The sequence below is a fragment of the Pelodiscus sinensis genome, chromosome 1, assembly GCF_049634645.1.
Source record: "Pelodiscus sinensis isolate JC-2024 chromosome 1, ASM4963464v1, whole genome shotgun sequence".
In the NCBI taxonomy this organism is placed as follows: domain Eukaryota; kingdom Metazoa; phylum Chordata; order Testudines; family Trionychidae; genus Pelodiscus; species Pelodiscus sinensis.
The window spans coordinates 263735057-263753678 of record NC_134711.1 but is presented as its reverse complement, the minus strand read 5'-3'; the positions used below and the strand labels follow the sequence as shown (position 1 = coordinate 263753678).

At 42.6% G+C, this 18622-nt stretch overlaps 1 long non-coding RNA gene across 1 annotated transcript in view; it reads right to left on the bottom strand.

Annotated features, from left to right (window-relative positions):
- LOC112544700 (uncharacterized) overlaps positions 1-17163 on the bottom strand; it is a 55598-nt gene extending 38435 nt beyond the window's left edge. Inside the window, exons 1-2 of the long non-coding RNA XR_003088032.2 lie at positions 15493-17163; positions 10595-10676 (exon numbers count right to left, since the gene is read on the bottom strand). This is a non-coding gene — a long non-coding RNA (uncharacterized LOC112544700). The remainder of the gene's footprint in view (positions 1-10594; positions 10677-15492) is intronic.
- Between the last annotated feature and the right edge of the window lie 1459 nt (positions 17164-18622).

The window sequence follows — 18622 nt, the reverse complement described above, 5'->3', positions numbered from 1 at the left end:
CCATTGCTCTGCTCCTGCTTCTGGCTTGCCTACCTCCTAGAGGGAAAGCAAAGCTGCTGCAGTTCTTGCTCTGCTTGCCGTGCTTCCTCGGACACCACAGCAGTTTATTTGCAGGGTTTTTTTTCTGCTTTTCACTGTGTTTTTGGCCATGGAGCCTGAGCTGCCCCTGGGCAGGCGATAGCCCCACGCTGCCATACTTCAGCTTCTGCTACATCTGCATGACTCTGTCATGAATCTCCTGCCCCATATGGACCCAGACCGCACCGAGGAGACCCTCTTCTGGGATGCAAGAGCTCTGTCCTTGCCCCCATACTTTTTTGGGGACAGGTAGATTTGGAGGAATGAGACGAGTTTGGACTGGTGGGACCGGCTTGTCATGCAGCTCTGGGACGATGACCGCTGGTTCCGCAACTTCCGGATGCACAAGGCCACATTTCTGGAGCTGTGTGCCTGGCTTGCCCCTGCTCTGGAACACCAGGACACCCACCTGCGGCCCACCATCCCCCTGCAGAAGTGGGTTGCTCTGTGGAGGCTGGCTACCCCCGACAGCTACTGCTCTGTGGGATACCAGTTTGGCGTGGGGAGGTCTACTGTCGGGGCCATCTTGATGGAGGTAAGTCACTGTCAGGGGACAGGCCCTGCTGAGTGGGAGGTTTAGAAAGGGGGACTGCCAGGCAAGGGCAAGAGAGAGTAGGGGATGGAATGGCACTTGAAGGCTGCTCTTTGGCCACCCCTGCACTTATGCGGGGGAGGGGGGTTTCCTGACAAAAGGAGGGGTGGTTGGGGGGGGGGAGGGTTCTCCTCCCAAGATCTTAGGTAAGCTATCTAACTCCCTGGTTTCTGTCTGTCTATTTGTCTAATGCTGCAGGTGGTGAGGGCCATCGATGCAGAGCAGAGCTGCTGAAGAGGTTTGTCCATCTCGGGGACCTGGACAACATCCTTGCCGGGTTTGCCGCCCTTGGCCTCCTGAACTGCAGAGGAGCCCTCGATGGGACACACATCACAATCCGCGCACTGCCCCATCAAGCAGCCCAGTTTATAAACAGGAAGGGCGACTATTCCATGGTGCTGCAGGCCCTCATCGACCACCGGGGACACTTTGTGGACGTTTGTATCAGGTGGTCGGGGCGGCCACATGATGACTGCATATTCTGTAACTCCTACCTGTCCTGCAGGTTGCAGGCAGGAACATTTTTCCACCAGCGGCACCTTGCGCTCGGGGATGTGCAGATGCTGGTGTGCATAGTGTCTGATGCAGCCTACTCCCTGAGGCTGTGGCTCATGAAGCCCTACACCGGCCACCTGGATGCTAGTAAGGAGCTATTCAACACGCTTCTTAGCCAGGCTTCCATCCAGGTGGAAAGCACCTTCGGCCGTCTAAAAAGGGAAGTTCTGTTGCCTCCTAACACGCCTGCGGATGGGTGAATGCAACATTCGGAGGTGGTGGCCACATGTTGCGCCCTCCATAACCTGGTGGAGAGGAAAGGAGAGATCTTCTTGCCAGGGTGGGGGACAGGTGCTGATGGCAAAGAGAGGCAATTTCAGCGGCCCCAGATGGCTGCCATCCGCCAGGCTCACCAGGCTGGTGTCCAAATCCGAGAGGCCTTGAGGGAGAGATTCTCAGAAGGAGCCCACTGACTCTCCCCAGGGCCTCCCCCATGGGGGGTTTGGCCTGGCCTTCTTCTATCTTTTCCTCCACAACCCTCACTTTCTTCCCTTTAAGAAGACATAGACCCAGTTTCCTTTGTAACCAGAATTTTTTTTATTAAAAACACTAGCAGTACAGAACAGGTGCGAACTGTGTATAAAACACCTTTCTCTTCTTACTGTTCAACTGTTTATAAACAGAGTAAATCTGTCAGTCAAAAATAAAGATTTGGTACATAACTGAAATGTCCTTTAACTGCGGTGGTAGGGGACTGAAAACCTGGAGGGGGGAACAAGCTCAAGTAGGCCTCTGCTTCCCTGATTACAGGTTCCCTGATCACAGGGACCTTCCTGCATTCTGGCATCGCCACAGCCTTGGGATTGGGTGGAGCGAGAGCCAGTCCTGGCCTGGGCAGGAGGGGGGGAGCTGTTGGGCCTACGAGGGAGGGGGGAAGAGAGGGCTGGAGGGGCTGGAGAAGCAGGAGGGGCTGCAGGGGAAGAGGGGCCTGGAGGAGCCGAGGGGATGGAGGATCAGGGGGAGCAGAGGCCTGGCATGCAGGAGGAGCGGTGCCCATCACAGACAGGCAAGCTGAGGGCCTCCCACATTGTGGCACTTGCAAAGATCATCGGGGTATATTCTGCCTAACCAATTCCCTGACATTTCAGGTGTCCCTGGCATTGGTGCTTCTTAGTCCCTCATGTTCTTGTCCTGTGGTACACACCACGGCTACGTCTACACTGGCCCCTTTTCCAAAAGGGGCATGTTAATTTCACAGGTCGTAATAGGGAAATCCGCGGGGGATTTAAATATCCCCCGCGGCATTTAAATAAAAATGTCCGCCGCTTTTTTCCGGCTTTTAGAAAAGCCGGAAAAGAGCGTCTACACTGGCCCCGATCCTCCGGAAAAAAAGCCCTTTTCCGGAGGATCTTATTCCTACTTTGAAGGATTTCCCTATTACGACCTGTGAAATTAACATGCCCCTTTCGGAAAAGGGGCCAGTGTAGACGAGCCCCACAGGTATAGTCTCCTAAAGGCTGTAACACATTAGTCTAATTCTGATTGCTGGGCATGGTGGTCTGTACTATGCAGGAGGTGAGAACTGGGAGTTCCTTCTGGTCTTAAACTTTATGACTCTATAGCTCATAGAAACCTGTTCAAGGATGATACTACAATAAAGAAAGATATATATCAATGTATATGTTAATAAGTCTGTGAGTGCTAATGGCCCACCTGATCATTTTTACCAGTCACATAAGGATCAAGTAGAATTTAGTTTTGCATGAAGGTTAAGTCTTTTTAACTACCTTAGCTGGTTATAACTTGATGGGTCAATTACTTGATTGATTCCAGCCTTCCATTCACTTTTATTTTAATTTTTCTTCCTGGTAGTGTGATTATTGGTGGTATTGCAGATGGATATGAATGGTTCTATCAACATATTTCAGGTTGTAGTGGAGGAAATGTAGTGGGGCATATTAAAGATAACTCAACTTCAGCTATACTTTAGGAACATATTCCTAGATTGATGCTGTTTTTAAAACAGCAGAGATAGCATTCTTGGAAATAAACCCAGCAAGGTTTTGTTACAGTCAGTGTCACTCTGAAGACATTCCATTTGGCTGAAGCCCGTGGCTGCAGCTGGTTCTATTTCATTACACCACTTCTAGCACCTGCAGTTTAGGAAATAACTGAGATTTTCACTTGACATGTTCTAGGCATTTATTTATGCTGCAAGTTCAAATGATTAAATCTGTATGCTAGAGGAGAGTGTTCCTACATTAAGAGAAACAACAAATGGGGCAGGAGGCGGGGTGTGGAGATTACTCAAATATCTCAAAGTAATGTTCTATATCACTGTGTCCAATAGAAAATGTAAGATTAAACTAATATTAATCTAGCAAAAACTGACAAAGGGTATGTCTATACTACAGTGTTATTTCAAAATATCTTATTTTGAAATAATTAATTTGAAATAAGTTATTTCAAAATAACACATCTACACATAAAATACATTTCAAAATAGCGTTTTGCTATTTTGAAATAGCGCATCCACACTGAGTGGACACTGAATCACATTTAAGGCCAGCCGGAACAAGACCCAGCAGGGCATCAGGTCAGGAATTACTTTTTGTGGCTGCTGCCTGAGGCTGTCTGAGGCCTGTGTTTAAAGGGAACCCCCAGACAGCCGGTTCTCAACTTTTCCTGCTTGCTTGCCTACCTCGATGAGGGACAGAAAAGCATTTTGTCTCTGCATGATCTGGTTGCCCTCACTTGGGACACCACAGCACTCTGCAATATGGAGCTGCCCCTGGGCACTCTGGTGCTTCTTGTGGATGCGTTGCTGTGAGCCTGGCTGCACTTTCTGCAGGCTGCCATCTGGGAGGTCCATTGGGGGGCTGTCAGTATCCAGGAAGCCCTGCGGAAGAGCTTCCACCCTGAGGAGCACTAAGAGCCTCCCTGGTCTGCCCCACTGGGGGCTTGTGCCTCATTCCTCCCTCGCGTCCTTCCACTTACCCCTCCCTAACTCCTCTTCCTTATGTCAAATAAAATACATGAATTTTCATGAACACAAACTCTCTTTATTTAACAAAATGGGGGGGGGGGATGAAACTCTGGTGAGACGGGGAAAAGGAGGTGGGAGAAGAGAGGGTGGGAGAAGGGAGGGGGAAACCTGGGAGGAGGGATCTGGATAGGGGAAGCAAGGGGAAGAAGGGAGAGGGGAAGCTCAGGGGTCAGGGTCTCGCCAGATCAACTTGATTTTCATGCAACTCTGCTCCTGGTTTTGTATGTGACCTTTGGTGGCAGGCTGGCAGCTATCCTGCCATAGATGGCCGCGTTCCTCCGTCTAGTGCGGAGTTCATGGACGTTGGGGGCATCCCCCCCAAACCTGAATAAGGTACATGATCTCCACTCTGGACCAGGAAGGCACTCACCTGGGAGCTGGCATATTACTCCTGGGGAGTGGTGGAGGGCTGGCTGCCAGTGGCTTGCTGGCTCATGTTTTGGGGCCACTGGATCAGGGGCAGTGACTGCTGGCTCTGGGCTGGCAGGCTTGGAGCTGGCACAGGCACTGTGGCCAGAGTCAACCCCTTTAAGGGCTGTGGGGAGGGAGAGGAGTGTTCTTGGTTGAGGCTGGAGTGGCCACCAGGGCACCCTGGGAAGGCTGGAAGCCCCCTATTTCGAAACAAGTGTCTACACAGCACTTATTTCAGAATAGCTATTTCAAATTTGGCCTTATTCCTCGTGGAATGAGGTTTACCAAAATCGAAATAAGCGCTCCAGTATTTCAAATTAATTTGCACCCTTAGGGAAAACATGCAAGGAAAATCCACAGTGAGGAAAAATAAAAACATAAATAACTGAAAAAAGCTATCTTCGAACTGTCACACGTCACCATGCTCAAACTGTAAAATGCCCTGGATTATCTGTATTGTTATAATGAATATACTGAATGAACCTAGGCAATCTGGTTTCTCTGATATACAAGATATTTTCCCTATACTTAGAATGAAAATTAATAGTTATATTATGGATGCCACCTTGTAAAAACTATAGGTACATTTTGGATGCTTTAGAAATTGTCTGTGCTCGGAGTAATTATTGTGTGGTCTGCTTTCAGTATTTTTCTAGGAAGACATGCAGAGGTATGACAAATCTCCTCTGCTGCAGCAACTAAACCATGTTGTTACCAATTTATTAAGCAGTACTGGAGTCACTATATGATTAAATGGGGAAAAAATTGGTCTGTCTCATTTGAGATAGTATTTCTGCAATGCATTTTTAGACTGATATATCTGTGTTCTTTGCAACTATTATGCTGGTGGATGTAGTGAAGTTTGCAGTGAAGGAGAGCCTGATAACCCATATGTAAAAGTAAAAGCAATGTGTATATATCCATATTTCAGCATAGGATGTATCAGTTTAGGATCCAGGTTGAAAAAGCCATGAATTATCACAGCATAGCAACATGGTAGCTTGGCTTGAAGGGTCTCCTTGGGAGTACACAGAGCAATAATATCGATATGTATTAAAGGTTAAACTATATAGAATCTCAATTTTTGAATTATCACATACTTACATATAAGTATTTGAAAATTCCAGTATAGTCAATTGATATTCAGTAGGCCCTCAGAGTTATGAACACCTTAGGAATGTAGGTTGTTCACACTGAAATATGTGTCAAGTAGTCCTGCAACACCTTAGGCTATGTCTACATGACATGATTATTTCAAAATAAGTTATTTCAGAATATAAACCCCAAGATAACTATTTCAAAATAAGCATTATTTCTCAGTGTTTATTATTTTGAAATAACAAGCCCATTATTACAAAATAAATTTGAAATAATGGGCTTGCTGTGTGGATGCGCACCTTGTTATTGCAAAATAAGGGGAGTTATTTGAAATTAGCTCCCAGAGTAGACATGCCTTTAGGGTATGTCTATACAGTGGCACTATTTCGGGATACTTCTGGTATCCTGAAATAGCTATTCCGAATCTTTTAAACAAGCCTGTTATTTCGATATAGCTTTTGACATAACAGGCTCACTATTCTGATATCCCTGTCAACCTCATTCCACGAGAATTAAGGCATGTTTCAGAAAAGAGGTTTATTTCAAAATTCGGCACTGTGAAGACAGCGCCAAATTTTGAAATAAGCTATTTTCAAATACACTTGAAATAAGCTATGCAATTTGCGTAGCTCAAATTGTGAAGCTTATTTCGAGCTATGGGTGCAGTGCAGACACACCTTTAGAGACTAACAAAAAGTACCATAGCTTAGCGAATATAACTCTAACCCGTGTATAACACGCACCCACATATAACCTGCGGTTTTTCTTTTTTGTGTAAAAAATCCCTTAGATTACTCACGGCTGTGTATAGACCACGGGTCCTGCATTCATCCACTCACCATATTCACTGCACTCACGCCCAGGTCCTGTGCAGCCGCAGCGAGGCACAACCCACCCTCCTCCAGGCGGGGGAGAAAAGAGCGCAGCACAGGCAAGCTGGCTGGCCTGTGGGAGGGGAGCCCAGGCCCCGTGCAGCTGTAGCCAGGCCCAACCCACCCTCCAGGCAGGGGAGCTCCTTGTGAGTAAAAATAAACTTGTATACCCCCGCGGACATGTATACCACGCAGGGCGGGGGCGGGGTTTGTAAAAATGTGTATAACCCGCGGGTTATATATGCTAATTTACAGTATATGTAGTATCATGAGCTTTTGTGGGCAAAAGGAAGTGAGGAAGAGGGTTTTGCCCATGAAAGCTCATGATAATATATATAAATATTTGTTAGTCTCTAAGGGTACGTCTACACATCAGGGTTCATGCCAAAATAAGCTACACAACTTGAGCTACGTCAATTGCTTAGCTTCCATTGAAACAGCTTATTTCAGCTTTTGGCATTGTCTATACAGCAGGAAGTCCAAGTTAGAGCATTCTTCCTCCAACTTCCCTTACTCCTAGTAAAATGAGGGTTACAGGAGTTGGAGTAAGAAGTCCTCCAGCTCGACATTATTTCAAATTATGACAAAATAACTGCTTGCTGTGTAGATGTCAGTTATTCCGAAATAACACTGCTGGATAGATGTATCCTAAGGTGCTAACGGGCCACACTTTGTTTTTCTGAAATATGTGCAAGTCTCAGCAAAACATTATGGCTGTGCTTTCAAAAGTTTAGTATTGAATATGGAATAAATACAGCTTTGAAACTTTAACATTAAAAAGAAAAATGCAGCTTTTAACTATATTAATAGAAATATGCAGTTAGTTTCCTTACCTTCTAATAAAAATTAAACTTTCCCTTTATTTTTTAGCAGTTTACATTTAATACACTACTGTACTGTATTTTTTTTAATGGCCTTTGCTGCTGCCTGATTGCATGCTCCCGGCTGTAAATGAGGTGTGTGGTTGACTGCTCAGTTCGTAATTCTGGTGTTCATGTCTCTGAGGTTCTATTGTATACACAGAAATATACACACAGTCTCACTAAACTTTCAGACTATCCACTGCTTGATTTGTAAAATAACTGAAAATTTTTAAGTTTCCTTTCTTAAGCTAAGTTCCCTCAAAGCTACACTAATGTTCATGGCTTGTTTAACTTGAACTGAAAAAATAAAATGCCAAGATCTTATTGAGTGTGATAGAATGAGGAAAAAATGAATATGTATGTAATGTTTTTCTGAATTATTACTATGTTGAAAACTGAAAACAGGAAAAAGAGTTATTTGCTTCGTTATGAACATGAAGATCCCTGAGGTTTGTCAAAGGTCAACAAACCTTTTGCTAAATTTTGCAAAGTTTCATGGTAGACCTGGGAGACCACAAAATCATTTCCTTAGCTGTAGATACTGCATATTGCAGTCTCCATTGTCTACTTGTTCATTTTGTAAATTGGAACTTTTGTATTTTCTCCAAAGCTGCCCCTCGCTCTTTGGAGGTGCCTCAGCAAATGTCTGAAAAAGCTACTTCATTATCCACCTACAAATCCATCCTTAAGAATCTGTTTTGCTATGATACCTACAGCCAACTTGATAACAGTTAGGCTAACGGTGTGGTAAGACCATTATTTTGCTGGTCAATGTCATATCACTTATTCCTTTATACATCCTTGTCTGTATGTATCTTTCTCTTGTCTTTTATCTTATACTTAAGACTTGCCCTCAGATTTCACACCAGGGCTGTGTTCTGGGTTTGCACAGCACTTAGCACAATGAGATTTTGGTCCATGGCTAGGGCTCCTAGACACTACGGTAATACAAATTAATAATAATAAGTGTAGACCCAGTGGGTGACTTCAGTGGGGGTGAGGAATAGAACAAAGGTGCAGTTCATCATCCCTCACTCTCTTTCTTCCCCTTCCCAACTAACCCTTCAGAGATACCTAAGGCTGTAGTACCTATACCATGGCTCCTCTTCATTGTCAGGGACTCACTTTAAGGAGGATGTTGATGGTATTCATGCCTGGGAGTCCGACAACTGAAGGGAGCTATGTGTGGGATGACACCTGAGCCCCAGAGCCAATGCAGGGCACAGAGGCCTGATGTGAATCCTCCTGAATCTGTGGGGATTCCTGTGGGTTTTGGCAGTACTCAATGTCTATCTGTGGGGAGCTGGGAAAATAAGTCTCTTTCCCAAAAGGTACGATTTGAGAGGCACTCTGAAAGGCTAGCCTGGTAATGAGTTCCAACTTTTTAGCCCCGTCCCATAAATTTTGCCATGAGAACAGGATCTCTTGCTCATTATGCATTATGAATGAGAGTTTCAAAAACACTCAAGACAGAGTAGCAACAATCACTATGATAATATCCTTGCTATTGCTCTGCTTTTTAAAAACTCATTTTTATTGCTTCCATTGTATTGATTTCATTATTATTATTATTATTATTATTATTTATTATTTAAAAAATCTCATTGCCTTTGGTGTTGTAGATGTCTTGCACAATGATCATTTAATTCTAGGGAAACTGAAATTTGTGCCATCGGTGTTTCCTTTGGCAGGATTGCCATTTATTTTTTATTTTATTTTCAATTTTAAGAAGCATGAGCCAAATGTTAGCTTTCATTAATACCTTTGGGCTTAGTTCCAAAGTGCCGGAAAATTTCCAAAGTTATTCAGTTTGTTTCTGATATATTTGTCCAACACCAAAATAGCAGAAAAGTAAGTAACTCCTGCCTTTTCTCAGCAATGTTGTGTGGTGCTGTGTGAATCTGTGGAAGCTTCATTTAAATTGGGAACTATTGGAGATCCATTAGAACAATTCAATTCCAAATTAAAGCTAAAATCTCACAAACAGCTGTGCACATATCTAACTTTACTCAGATCAGTTTTTTAAAAAAGGGTATGAGAAGCACACAGTCCTTCTGAAAAATTCCACGGGGCACCATTTGTATCTTTAGGTGCCTAAATACCTTTGATAATTTGGCCTTAAAACCTTTTAAGGAAACTGTTTAAGGAAACTTTCTCAGAGACATTGAATGGTTGTTTTCCCCCCATATGTGTGCACCCATCAACACTATTTTAGAACTGTTTTGGAGGATCACACACAGCACACCTTACACTATTAAGCCCACCCCACCAAGCTCCCGGTTTTCTGCATCCATGTACTATAGTCACAGAGAGGTAGCCGTGTTAGTCTGATCTTGGTAAAACAAAAAAGCAGTCGTGTAACACTTTAAAGACTAACAAGATAGTTTATTAGCTTTCGTGAGGCAGACCCACTTCTTCAGACCATATTCTGAAAGTGAATAGGCCTGACCATTTCATAACAATGAGATACAATGAAAGAAGGTAAAAATATTACAAACTGACAAATCAGCTAGATAGAAGAGAAGGTGGAGGTGAGGGGAAGGAACAAGAAAGGAGGAAATTGCTTACTATAAGAGTCAATTAAGTGGCTAATCTGGGGTCACTACGAATATCAATAGGTGGGGAGGCTGTCTTTGGAATGTGTAAGATAATTCTCATCTCGATTAAGGCCCATTCGCAATGTGTCTAATTTTAGCATAAATAAATTTTCTGAGGTTTCCCTCTGTAATCTGGTGTTAAAGTCTCTGTTGTAAGATGCATGTTGTCAGGTTTTTAAGAGAATGACCAATTTGATTGAAATGCTGGCTGACTGGTTTGACTACTATGAGCCTTCCTTCCACTGACTTTAATATGGAAGTCAAAATATACTGTATACTTTGACAGTCCAAAAAATACTTTGTAGCACTTTAAAGACTAACAAGATGGTTTATTAGATGATGAGCTTTCGTGGGCCAGACCCACTTCCTCCACGAAAGCTCATCATCTAATAAACCATCTTGTTAGTCTTTAAAGTGCTACATTGTCCTGCATTTTGCTTCAACTACCCCAGACTAACACGGCTACATTTCTATCACCAAAAAATACTTTGTTTTTGTTTTGTAAAAGTGATAGCTGGGCAATTTGCATTTGGACTCCTGACCTCAGTCAATTGAGCCTTCTTGACTTCAATAGTTTTCTGTCCAGGTTTGATGATCATGGTGTCAAACAGTGTGCTTGCTGACCTGAAAATACAGAATTATTATTTTATGGTTTATTAATTCAGTTCATGACTAATAAATAACTATGACCATAATAGTAATATTAAAGTACCAATAGCATTTTTAGCATTATACAAAGCACAAATGAAGATTGTACAAGACCAGCACTGTTTACAACTCTTATCTCTGATCCTGGAAACAGATAATATGGATTCTGATGCCCATCCATAAATACTCTTATTAAGACTCTTGTTGCAACCTGAAGTAGATTTGTTAGTCTGGACCAGTTGGCATATATGCAAGCTTAGGGCCTACAAAACAGACAGACTTTCAACAAGATCACATTGAAGATTCCAAAAGGTGGCAATAATTCAGAATTGTTGTGGTTGTTCTGTTGATGGCTGTGGCAACATCTGTTGCTTTACTATTGGCTTGTGAGCCTTGAAGTTTGCTTTTATTCTGTGTGAACTAGATCTATCCACATGTGAGACATGATCCCATGCTTTTTTCCCTTCTCTAATGGCATGTTTCTGCAGTTCCCTTTATTTTTAACTTTCTGTATGAAACTCAGCCATTTATATTTGTGAGGACTCAGAATACAGATGATTTAGTCTACACACAAATGAATGTATCTTGCCTGTAAATGTCTTAGCAGATTGGTATTTAGGGATGTGAGTCCTATGAATCACATGTATAATTTACAGTTAAGTGTTGCCAAATAGACATACATCTTACATGCATACTAAACTTCAATAAACCTATTTGAACAACCAGTAGATTTGAAATTAGCATATGGTAGCTATCCCATTAATTCTGCACTACATACTTTTGTTTTGAACACTGTGTTCAAAGGGCTTCAGTCATTATTTTGCTTTTATGGTTTTGTGGGCTCATATGGGCCCAATCACAGCATCATCTAACTACTTTGCATAAAGAAAAACTTCAATGCAAGGCAAGCCTTTCAAAGTTCACACATTGCTCATAGACTTTATGTCTTGCTCACCACTTAAAAGAAAAACTTAGGACCTTTTAATGAAGTCAGAATAATTTCTAAGAAACACATCATCTGCTGAACAGACTGTTCTTACAACCAGAATAAAGTCATAAGCCAGTACACCAAAAGACAAACATAGGAACTATCCTGCTGCTGTTGATTTCAGTGGCAAAAATTCAGTTCAACTCAATGACAGATGGGTCAGGAGCCTACAGTCTTGCTATTGATATTATTTTCAGGAAATTCAAAATAATAATAAAGGCTCCATCTGTAGGCACTTTTATAATTACATATGACCATCTATTTTCATATTTGAGTGTGTTCCAGTGGGGTTTGCTGTCTGTGTAGTTTTGATTACGTATATGGTAGTAGTTTTCTGTCTTAGTCTTCTGCTCAGTTCTGCTGAATGATTCACTGACCTCGATATGAGCTACTGGAATGACCCACTGACTTCAATAGGACCATTCAAATCAGTACAATTACTTGCACCTTTAAATCTTGGTTGAAGAGGGCCCTTTAATGTTAAAATGGCTCATTGGGATCAAGTCCCTAATGGGTTTACATGGCAATGTTTAATCCAGAGCAAACACTCATAGGCTACGTCTACATTGGCCCCTATTCCATAATAGGGATGCTAATGTAGCACTTGGGAATAGGCAAATCCGCGGGGGATTTAAATATCCCCCGCGGGATTTGCATTTTCATGGCTGCCGCTTTTTTCCAGCTTGTAGATAAGCCGGAGAAAAGCGCCAGTGTGGACGCAATCCTCCGGAAAATAAGCTCTTTACCGGAGGATCTCTTATTCCTACTTTTCAAGTACTTGAAAGTAGGAATAAGAGATCCTCCAGAAAAGAGCTTATTTTCCGGAGGATCGCGTCCAGACTGGCGCTTTTCTCCGGCTTATCTACAAGCCGGAAAAAAGCGGCAGCCATGAAAATGCAAATCCCGTGGGGGATATTTAAATCCCCCGCGAATTTGCCTATTCCCAAGTGCTACATTAGCATCCCTATTACGGAATAGGGGCCTATGTAGACACAGCTCTAGAGCATGTATTTTGGTATGCTGGAAGCCTCCAAGACTCCATCTCTTTAGTGAGCTCTCTAGGCAGAGGCATAGCAGGTAGTTAAATATTTGCTGCATAAAAAGAGATCACCAAGGCCTCTTCGGCAAGATATTTAATGTGAGGTATGTGTAGTTCCACTAAAATCAATGGGACAACTCACATGCTTACAGTGGGGCACATGCTGACCTTCTTTGCTGAATTAGGCCTTAAAAATCGAATCCTGTAACCCTGACTTCCTTGATTCAATGGGTGAAAGCCTGACATTATTGAAGTTTGTTGTTGACTTTGGGGCTACCAGGATTTCTTCCAGTATGCCTTTTTTTCACAGGCTGAGGTGGCACGAATGAATGCTAACAGGAAATTCTAGTTACTTGTGTTTTGAATGCTTTTCAGTTATGAAAAGAATGCCAAATGAAAAACTTTGTATGTTTAGCCACTTCCTTAAAGGATTAGACATGAACTTTTAGATAAAGAGGTTTTACGTATCTGATTAAAGTAGTTATTACTAGCTATTCCTTGGTGCTGAACAGAATCCCTAAAAGAAGGAGTTCTTCTTTCCACAATGATGTAATTTATTAGTTTACTGACAGATTACTCAAGATGGAGATACTGTTTACCACAGTTATGGCTTGAACAGATTTTAGCAATTTGTACAATTAAAGGCATTGTGTGGCTTGAAATCACAGCCTGTTTATTTACATATGAATAAGAACTGTATACATTCTAATCAGTAAACTTATTTATGAAAGCTTGATGGCTTAGTCCCGAAATCCCAAAGGAGAAATAAGGATGTAGGAATTGTCTATACCTCTAGATTGCTTCAGACAGTAGACCACATCATGTTAGTACCAGAAATCTCACTTGACTCTCACACATACTTATATTTTGGTCTCAGAATGTTTTAAAATCTTTCTAGTGTTTCTTGGCCTCACTGGGTACATGCATAAAGATTAATAAATAGCATTCCCTATAGGAATGTCTAACCAATAATATAGAATGAGAACTAAATCCTAGAACTTACTTTTTGCCTTGTGTTTAAATGCTCTGTCTTCACTGCAATTTTTTTTAAATGCCCAGGAATTTGAAGGCCAAAATATTAAAAATATATGCCTAAATCACTATGCAATGAGCCTTTTGAACATCAGGTCACTTGTTTAGGAGTCTAAATATAGAATTCAAGTTTTGCTTTAGATACCTATCTTTGAATTATACCATTTAAAATAGATAAATATTCCAGAAATTTCTTATATAAAAAAAATCATGTATGTTGTAAGGAGTAGACTGGCTGGAAACAGTTATACTTCCCCATTAAACTTTTAGAGATTTCAAAAGTTTTAGTCTTTTTCACTGGGACAAATCCAAGACCTTTTGCATTTTCTACAAGATAAAGGGCTACTCTGAATAACCAGTAACCCAATAGTTAGGGCATTAGCCTTGGATTTGAGAAGACCTATTGTTGATTAATGGTATAGTCAATTGATTGACTACATTTGTGGTTCATTATAAAATATGTTCAAAGGACCAATGAACCAAGCTAGGGATGTCAACATATAGTCAACGACATGATTAACCAATAACTCTGGGTTTATTGAATACACACACTCCTTCCTCCCTTGCCTCTGCCTATGAGAGGCAGCAGCATGGGGGTAGAGGGGCGGGTAGGGAAGGCTGCCGTGGGGCAGCCTTTTTCCACGGTGGAACCAGGCTCACCTACCCTGTGGGATGCAAGCACAGCCTCTATCTGTGGGGGGCAGCATGGGTGTGTGTGTGAGGGAAGATGGCTCTGTGGAGCCAGTGCTTGGGGGAAGCTGGCTTTTAAACCGGCTCCTGACTGCCACCCCATGCTGCTGCCTCTGATAGAGAGGCAGCAGCGTGAGGTGGCAGGGGGCTCCATGGGAGCGGGACTGGGAGTGCACTGGTTGCTGGCCCTGCCCCAGGGACCATAGAATAATCATGTAACCGCTAATGTTTGATGCAGTTACACGATTATTCAATTACTCAATATCTAGCATCCCTGAACTTAGTCAAATTAGTTTTCTAGAGACAAGCTAGAACAATATGAAACTAGTACATTGCATCTAGAAAGCAATTCTTATTTCATAGCATGTTCACTTTACACAGGTGTGCTTTAGAAATAGACATTTAAATTAGCTATAATTGTAGTACAGTTTTACAAGTTACAAACCTCTCTGTACATTACTAAAATCGAATCCACCAATTTGTAACAGAACTTATTTTGTTCCGTACTTTTTCTTATCTCTATTTTGGGTATTATGTTCCTAACTACTTGCCTGTGAAGGCACCTGTACTGGGACATAGAGCTAATATGTCTTGATTTTGACAGATTTTGTATTTGCTAGTACTAGAGCTGACTTCAGCTTTGAAAAGAGTTATGGTATGATATGCATGAGTGAATAAGAATAAACATCATACCATTCAAATATAACATTTTTTCTAACATTTATATATAATGTGAAGCACTCCTCGGTGTGTATGGGGCTGTGCCTGCGTCCTTGTGGCTAGCTTGCTTCCAGCCATAGCAGGTGGCAGGAGGGTCTGTCCCCTGCCCAGGGCCAGACATCAGTGTGGTTTCCCATGATCCTGGGAGCAGGAGCCTGGGCAGTCTCAGGGGTGCACGTGGCACACAATGATTCTACATGTGGTCCCACGTACACGGACTGTAGTGCGATGTCCCGCCTGAACAGGCCGAGCGACATTCGCACCCTACCCCCTCTGCACCCACCTCCTCCACCCTGTGTGTGTGACAGACTGAGAGCACTCACCTGAAGATTCTTCCCTGGCGTCAGAGGATGCCTGGGAGATGTCCTGGATCACAGCTACTGGCTCCAAGGACAGTGTGATAGTGGGCATGTCATCCTCCTCCTACTGCTGTCCCTTGTCCTCCTCCTCCATGACCTCCGGCCGGGTATGTTGAGGCTGGAATCCACCACAACGGATGGGGAAACGGCTTCCCCACCCCCCAGAATCTGGTGGAGCTCTGCATAGTAGGGGCAGGTGTGGGGTACTACCCTGGAACTCAAGCTGAGCTCTCTGGCCCTCACATATCCCTGGAGGAGCTCTTTCACTTTACTTTGAGCTGTTCTAAGGTCCAGGGTGCATGTCCGTGCTCCACCAGGCACTCTGCCATACAACCATAAATGTAGGCATTCTGGTGCTTGAAGCAAAGATCCTGCAATGTCTCCTCCTCGCCCCACAGCTCGAGGAGGGACAGTATCTCCACTCCAGACCACAAGGGTGCCCGTATCTTGGTCCCCCTTAGTGAGTACTGGGAGCCCTGGTCGGCGTCCCTGCGAGGGCCAGGGGGCTTTCAGGGGGCTTGTGCTATGGGTGAGCAGGCCTGTGGCAGGGAGAGTTGTGTGGTCAGGGTACTGCTCCAAGGCCGGCTTCCTGCCACAAGGCTTGTTCAGGGTGCCTGCAGCTTTAAGAGGGACCAGGAGACAGGAACTATAGAGTTATGATTACTTTGGACAGAGTGGCCACCAGCGCACCTGTGTTATTTCCTGGAGTCCTCGTCTTTCAAAAAAAAACCTCTTCCCCATCCACACACGCCTTTTTCTGAAAGAGCTCTATTGGAAAAGGCTTCTTCCTCATAGAGAGAGGATTACCGCTGTTGGAAAAACCCCTCTGTTCTTTCAATTTTTTTTTCAAAAGAATGCGATTTCAGTGTGGACGTAATTGTAGTTTTTCGGAAAAAGGCCGTTTTTCTGTAGTGTAGACATAGCCTTACACAGCATCTGCTATGGAGTCTGTTAAGAAAAAGCTGTACTGAAGTTTTTTAGTAACTATTATCATTGCAAGGATGTCTCTGTGTTGACTGTTATTTACAATTTTGGTTTCATAATCTTCATATTCAGGTTTTACTAAGTTAAAGGTCCACATGAGGCTAATGGACGTGTTTTTCATAAATTGCTAGCAGAAGGGGACCCAAACTGATCACAATGGTATCCAACAGTTTGTAGTTTTAAGCACAATCATATTTTAAAAATATCTTGCTTTTCTTAATATTGTCAGTACTATTTTTGAGCTGACAAAATTAGGTGCTTCACAGAACACAGGCATGATGCTCCAAAGAACTTACAATCTAAATGCATGCATGACACGATTAAACAAGTTATAGAGAGCCTGGAGGAAGAAAAGGCAAAAATTAAAGTATGAGATGTGATCCTCAGTATGTTTTTTTATAATAAAAAGCGTCCCCTTGGTATTTATAAACTGATAATCTTTTTTTTTTCTGGGAGAGAGATATGTTGAACTGAGGTGGAGCAAATGACAATGAATTAAGAATGTGAAGTTTGGAGGTTAGGATGAGTAGGGAATTGGTAAAGAATGCAGGGAAACAGACAAATAGGAATAAGAGAAAAGGGTGTATGTAAAGATAAGGGTTAGCATGACAGAAGCAAGTCTCATGGGGTATGTCTACACTACCCTCCTATTTTGAAATAGGAGGGTAATGTAGGCATACCGCAATTGCAAATGAAGCCCGGGAAATTCAAATCCCGGGCTTCATTTGCAATTGCGGTATGCCTACATTACCCTCCTATTTCGAAATAGGAGGGTAGTGTAGACATACCCATGGTGAGGCAGAGAGAGCAACGAGTGAAAAGATAAATGTGAAGTGAAGTGTATGAAAGTAAAGGATCAGTGTACGGAAGTCCATGTATGTGTAGTTCTGAGATCACTAAAGGACACTACAAACTACCATTTGTGGTGCAGAAAAGATCCCACGTAGGTGAGAGACAGGTTTCCCAGGAGTAACTTTCCACTGGGCTGTGGAAAGAAAAAAACAACAACAGGAAGCATTGTTGTGATTAGGACCTTGCAGTAATTGAGCTGGTTCTGATAAATCAGATTCAAGTACACTTTCAGTGCTTTTGATATTCTTCATAAATCAGCTGAGTACAGAACTGTAACACATTTTTTTAGTTATAAAGTGTAGCCCTACATATAACCCCAATATTTGGATATTTCCATTTTGCAGCAGCATAAACCAGTTGAAATGTTAATGACTGGAAAGTTGGTAAGGGATGTCTATAACATCCCATTGCTTAGTCTACCATAGCCAGTGATTTGAAGAAAGTGCTCTGAAAATAATCCCTGAAATGACTCACCCTCTGCAATCCATTTACAAAAAGACATCTTTAGCTAGCAGACTGTTTACAAATGTTTGTGATTTTCATAGTCTTTATGAAATGCAATGGCAGTTATTCTGTGGAAATTCTTTGGAGGCATATGGATATACTAGCAATCTCTGCAAGTTTTTTCTGCCGATGTTTTCAAACCGTTCTGCTATAGTGAACATGATTTAACAATGTCAATATCCTCCAGCTGTGTGTAGAGCCTTGAATTGGCATTGGCATGTCATTCTAACTTCAAATCTATGTAAAGTTTTTTCCCCTTTTTCTTTCCTTTTGTCTAGGTCTTTGAGTAACTGGCAGAGCTTTGCTAAATATCACATGATCTATATCAGTGGTTCCCAACCTTTTTGAGCATACAGACCCCTTTTTGATCTATTAAAATGTCATGGACCCCTCTCCCTGGGGGAGAAAGAAAAGAAAAGAAAAGAAAAGAAAAGAAAAGAAAAGAAAAGAAAAGAAAAGAAAAATTAAGGATCGGGCCCACCCCCTGCAGTCCTATCGTGGACCATCAGGGTCCGCAGACTACAGGTTGGGAGCCATTGATCTATAGCAAACAGTATACAGAGAACTTATTAAGTATTTATTTAGGGCACGTATACACAACAGAGCCAAAGCTGAAATAAGCTATGCAACTTGAGCTACGTCAATTGTATAGCATAAGTCAAAATAGCTTATTTCAGCTTTTGGCGCTGTCTACACAGCAAGAAGTCCAAGGTAGAGGACTCTTCCTCCAACTTCCCTTACTTCTTGTACAATG